Consider the following 6,613-nt stretch of genomic DNA (forward strand, 5'->3'; position numbering starts at 1 on the left):
CGCGAAAGGAAAGCAAATCTGAAAGCTATGTGCCCGCGTCTATGGCTTTGCCTTTGCCGCGCACAAGTCCTGAGAGTGTAGCGTACAATATGATCTCTCCACGGTTCGACGGGCGTCGCGACGACTACCTTTCCCTGGCTCTCGGCACAAGTCATCTGAAACACCGTGGATACTCTTAAAGATTGGTACTCTTAGTGTCACCCAATTACCACTTGTCGTGCAAGTACGGGTCATGTGAACGGTAATCATTTTATGTGGGCGACATACTTTATTAAGTACGTGTTCCTATAGAGTTTGACTGCAGAATAGAGAAGACGTTTACTTTTGTTCTCACTAAGTGGCAGGGGGGGGGGGGGGGGGGGGGGGGACGGAACAGAAGTAGAACAAGAAGAAAATATTAGGATGGTGAGGGAGTGAAAAAGACACGGAGGTAGAATTCAGTTTGTTTTCGAAATGTTAGTACCTGTTCTTTTTTTTTTTTGTTCTTTTTGGTGCTTCTATACAATAAGACGAGGCAAAATGTTTAAATATTTTTTTTTTCGGTTCATCACTTGTTGTGTAGTTGTAGAACGTTTTCGGGCAGAACAAAGCTGGGGAAAAAAAACTTGAACGCGAACAACCAGTATCTTATTTTAGATTTCAACTAAGTCGCAATGGCAGCTTTCATCAAGTTTAAACTGTTACGACCGCTGCTTAGATATCCAATGTCGAAAAATATAAGATATAAAAAAAAGTTGAATTCGATGTAAAAAAAAAAAAAATTTGAAAAGAAAAGAACCGTGTGATCATTTTCAGTTTTGTTTCATTTACTATTTAGCACCTTAGTTTCGTAGGCTTTATTTTCAGGAGCATTTTTACGTTTCGATCATCCCTTCAAAGTTCAACCGCCATTCTCCGGAACTAACGAATTTCAAATCACACCACATCCTATTCCTCGCCGACTAGCAAACAATAATAATATTTATCATGCTGCGTGCATGTTTATAAAGCCGCAAGTCAGTCAACCTAAGTCGGCATCTGGTGTCTCAGCTGTGGATGTGGAATTCATTTGGTGCAATGCGACCGCTAGCCTATAAGGCCCTGAACGTGCACCACGCAGTAGAGATACAGGACCGCACGCCGGTACGATGCTCATCCAGATCGAAACGGGTAGGGGTGGGGATTGAACCTAGGATCCTGGGGTACCTGCAGGGTTCTGAAGCGCGAGATTTTGCTACACGTGCTTTGAGCTGCAGTTCGTTAACATACTCGGTTACTGATCCCCCCCCCCCCTTTCATTTTCTAGGCCACCAATCTTCCGCAATGATTAAGAAATGATATTCTCAATTTTAGGGTCTTATTACGTAAAGAGATGGTAGATGAACAAGCACAGCTCTGACCGCAAATGAGAAAATTTCCGCCTATACGCACGGTGAGAAGTGTATCGACACCAGCCTCCTCTAATTTAAAAAAAAAAAAAAAAAAACTCGCTAGGGTTTTAGTTTTTTTGTCGATCCAGGAACATCAAAGGACAGCGGCAATTGGCATTTTCCACCTCAGCAGGCCATCCTCTCACTGCGGTAAGTATAGGCGACCCTCTCACTCCTCGCTCTTTCCCCTTTTAGAGCGTGATTATCCGGGAACCTAAAGGGTGGCTTCGGAGGCGCTCTCGTCCCACACGTTGGCTCAGAAAGTGGAAGACAGGCCCCGGGGTCTGGGCACAAGGGGCCGACGCTGGGCAGAGTGGGTCACAGTCCTCTCGGAAATTGCCGACATCGGATTTGCGCTCCGACCGTGCTAGCAAAATGGCTTCTCTCTATTTCGCTTTCTTCATTTATTATTCGTGCTCGTTTTCTGCGGCGTCTCTAAATGGATCCTCGGATTTCAAACGCGGTGTTCCGGTTGCTTAAATGAGAGCTTGCGAACTTTAAATTGACCAATTTCAAGGCAAAAATAAATAAAAATAAAAGGATGATGAGAAGTCAGGATTAGAAGGATGGGCTCAAAATGGAGAATAAGTTATTTCCGTCACTTAATTTACATTACGAAAAGGGAAGAAAGTAATTACCGCGAAGTTCTCTACTTACAACTTCTCGAGAATGCGGATCTCGAAAGTTTAGAACTACCGGTTGTGAAAAATGCCTCCTGTCGGCGCTTCAACCGTTTGAATTGTGACGACTTTAAGCATTAACTTTTATACAAAATAGAGGCATAAAACCGTGCAAAATGCGATGCGTAAACTGCACTGAAAATAATACAGTCACGTCAAAATACTATACATTTTTTTTTTGCTATCGTCTTATTAATACTTTTTAAGTCTACTAATCTCTTATGTGATTCAATGTCGTCTTGTATTTTTACTAGAAAGGTTGAAAACTCGTTCCGAATAATCAGAAAATAAATTAATAAATTGGCTCAAGCTTTGAGCGGCTCCGCATAATTGCACGATGACCGATATCACAACCAGTTTCACTTAGCCACTGCTGCCGGCATGCACCATGGGAACTGTGTGTAGTCTTTCCGCACGCGCGGGAACCGTGCTGACGGTCCCTGCGAGCACAGCACGGAGCGGCAAGGGCTGTTTTGTCCAACTGGCGTCTGCCACCTATGAACTGCAGTTGTTGCGGGGTCACGCTCCTGTGGGACGCTTAGTAAGATCGGTCTATTGCAGCGTTCAACGTTCACAATCGCTTTCTATAATCGCGGATGCGAGGCGAGAAGCCCACTGTGTTTTCCACATACTAATTGCATAGTGAAAAAAAATTCTCGAGAGTAGGGATAAATATACAAAAAACGCAATAACTGCCAAAAAAAAAAGTTGCTCATTTAACCGGTCGGAACGTTCGAAAGATGAATTAGTGAATTCGAAAGTTAAATGTATAAAGGGATGTCTTGTTTGCTGCGTACCGTCGGCATTATTAATATGCAGCAAAGGTTTATTGAACGCTCAACTATTCACCTGTCATAAATGAATTAAACGCAGGAAGCACTAAAATAATAAAGACACAGTTTACACCGTTCTTTCGTTCATCCTTTTTATGTCTCATGCCTTTTCGCTGTGCCAGGTACTTAGGATTACGCATTACTGGTTCGCTCGCGCCATTTTTTCATTCTTTTTAAAAAGTTTAGCCCATTTAATGAGGTGGGGAAATTTTTGAGCAGTTGACATTCAGGAAAAACAAATCGCTAAGGGCTAGTAATTAGTTAAATTCCCTCGATAAAATGCACGCTTTCAAATACCGCCGACTATTAGCGGCGAGATGCTTTAGTGGCGCCCTCCAACCGTTCCCCCTTGTGACGTCATTACCTTGCAAACAACAAGTTCGATGGTGTTTGTAAATAGCACGGTGGAAGCCTGAAATCATCGTGCTCTCAAAGCAACACTGCCAACACCGTCAAAATTAACGATCTTTCATTCCTCTCATTTCCGTCGATGATAAATCCTTTTCTGACGTCATAGTCAGCGTTCGGCCAATCGTGGAAGGCCGGCCACAGCGACGCTTTCGGTCGCGCACGTCGCCAATAGCTGTGGAAACGCGCAAGACACGTGCCATGTGAGCGGGTGCTCCGCCGCCATTCGCTTTTAAGGGGGGGGGGGGGAGGGGGTCATCTGAAGTGCTGCGCTCCATTTGCGTCTAAGGGCCGCTCAAGATACGGGCCTCGTGCTGCACTGGCACATGTGAAGTTTAAGAAGGCAAATACATCGAGGGGCTTTGTATTAGTTAGAGCAACTGCATGTGCTCCGCTTGCGGAGCAGATTCCGCAATGGTGCTCCCAGGGTGGCCATGTTGGACCCAAGGCAGAACTGCGGGAAGCGACCGTCGCTTCCGCAAGAGCCCAGCATGCGCGGATGGCGTGGCTGTAAGGCGGCGTGCTGCGTCGTGCGGAGCAGAGAAGATATAGTGCGGCGACACGCCGTGCGTGCGCCGTCGTCCCGTCGTTTGTCTCCCGTTTCTCTCTATGGTTTCGGTAGAATGTAGTAGCCGACGAGAACGTTGTCCTTTCGCAAGCCATAGCTACGCTTTGTTGTCTGGTTCAAAGTGCCCTGATGTGCCACTCGCGTATCACTCCGTGAGCGCCGCAGATGCGAGCTACGCGATCGTCCTCCGTGTCGTCTGCTTCCCGGACTTTAATAACACGTTTTAAAACATCGCTCGCGTTATCAGACAACGCGATTATACTGTATCCAGTGGCTACACATAATGTTGAATGGTCAAAGAACATTCCAGTTCGTTCTATTTTAGTGTAGGATGTATATTTCGCAAACGCAAGGCGAGAAATACTGTCTGCCGAAACTCGACGCCTGCAAGGTCGCTTTCCCGCATGAAGGGCTGATCCAGCTCGGTGCACCTGACCGCCTACTCCACCAATACGAAGTTGGTGGTGAAAGGAAAAGGAACGCGATACTCTGGCTCTGCAAGCAGATCCTATACAGTCACTCTAGTATTGGTTATGTTTCAAAAGTAGCGCAAGGTTCGTCAATGCACGAGGCACGTGCAACGTGCATTCGTTGGGAAGATCATGGCGGCACAGCGCAGAACTGGGCTAGATTTCAGACGCCATGAATTTCCCAGAAGTGGCCAGCTGCACGTGCCTCGAGCGTTTTTACAACAATGAATGGCGCCACATTTCCCATTATAGAGGGGCTTTAGTATTGGTTACACAGATCCACCCTCTATTAGCGGCGAGTTGTTTTGTTGGCGCCGTCCTATTACAGTGTACTAGAATACTTGAGTAGTGTTGGGGACCGGAGCGGCTCGGCAACGGGAGTTCGTGAGGGCGCGTGTATTGACAGTTCGTGGCGGCGCCGTAGTCGAGTTATCCGAAAAAAATCGCGCAGCCCGCCTTTTTCTTTTTTTTTCACCTCGAGCGGTGCACGTGTTGGTACCACGATTTTATCCACTCCGTTTCACCTTTCACCCTACGTTGTACCGCAACGAAGGCTAGAAGTGCGAGCTCATAGCGTTGGCAGCTGCCCTTGGTGCAGCTGCCACATTCGAATTTGTAAAGACGCTCCGGAACACGCCCAGCACGCTTTCGGCCAATGGCATCTCCTCAATTGCCACCTATACTTCCCGACGTGTGGCCAAACTCTCTGTACACTATACGGTTTTGTTCCGGCGTGTCGTGTCACGTGACAACACAGATGGAGCAACGCTGGACACGGGTAGGTTCTCGAACACCAAGGTACAAAACCCGAGCACCGTGCGACCAACGATGACGTCATGTGGCGGCCTTGTCTTGTAGGTCGCATCGCTACAGCAGCCTTGGGAATTCGGGGCACGCGGGTCTGATGGACGTGATCGTCGATGGCCCGACTTCGACATATCCCTCCCGCCCCTTTCGTACGAATCATTTGAGCTCCCGAGAGACGTAATTCGATACCTACGATGAAGTCGCCTCGTCGCGTCCGAGCAGCTTGCGAAGAGACAGCGGAAGGTATTAGATCAAGTGTTTTTTTGTTTTTTTTTATGGAAAGCTCTGGAAGCAGTTGGCACGCTGCATGCCGGAGCAAACTCTCGCGCGTGTCACCATCCATCTTGGCGTTCGCCATGCGTGACCTGACTGCGTAAATTAGGTCGAGTCCTCGCCAGCCTGGTTCGAGCCAAGGTAACTGGATCGTGGAAAGTAGTGGAAAGTAGCGCCAAGCTTGTCGTATGGTCGCCATTTTTGGCTCATGAAATGAGCAATTTCTCGTTGTCCTCTCTATTCTTAGTGGGCCGATCTAAATTCGCCGGTGGCGGGTAGCTTTATAGAGTCATAGGGACAGTTCTTGAATGCCGAAATTTTGCTACACACAAACACCGGCAAAAAGCGGGCGTTCATCTTCCTACCACCACCACATGTTGCTGTGTCGGTGCTTGGAGATTTTCCCATTTCAAAATACGCAAGAATACCAATATAATTGTATGAGATTCGTGGAGACGTGTAGGATGTTGATTGCATACACGGTGTCGGAGACGCTCATATTGGCGAGGAACGCCTTCAATTCGGTGAAGCTCCATGGTGATCTTGGTGCGACTTGACTAGAACGGCCCTCTAGAAGCTACGAAGTTTTGAAGGGGCCGAAACGGCGACTGCCATAGCAACGGAGACCGATTATCCAATCGCCTTGGGAGGCTAATCGGTCGTCCGTGTGTTAGTATTTTTTCGTGTTCGGCTAGCACGCAATGGTACTACTTTCCCAGAATCCAGTGACTGTATCCCTGACCAAAAGGTTGGTCAGTGGAGTCACACTCGGGTTATAAATCCCGTTTCATTACGAAGCGTCTTCTTAGTTGACACCAAACTCTGCCGTATAATGCCTGGAGTGCGCCTAAAACTGATCGAGTTTGGAAATGAGCGCCAAACGAACGGGCACAGGCGATGATGTGGACGAAAACTTGGGGCGCTATCGCAACAGAAAGTTTATTAGTAAACACACATGCTTAAATACCTAAAATAAAACCTTGTCACTTCCAGCGTACCCCCTCTTTTTCTAAGTATAGAAGCTCTTTATTTGATAGAGCCACTGACGGCTCGCTGATACAGATATCAGCCCCTCTTGTTTTGATGATGAATGCTTCGTAAATCTCTCTGGTGTTTTTTTGTTTGTTTTTTTCTTTTGCTGTGTCGCCTCAGGATGACTGTGTTC

This window comes from Ixodes scapularis, unplaced genomic scaffold (genome assembly GCF_016920785.2).
Source record: "Ixodes scapularis isolate PalLabHiFi unplaced genomic scaffold, ASM1692078v2 PGA_scaffold13__105_contigs__length_92229423, whole genome shotgun sequence".
NCBI classification, from domain to species: Eukaryota; Metazoa; Arthropoda; class Arachnida; order Ixodida; family Ixodidae; genus Ixodes; species Ixodes scapularis.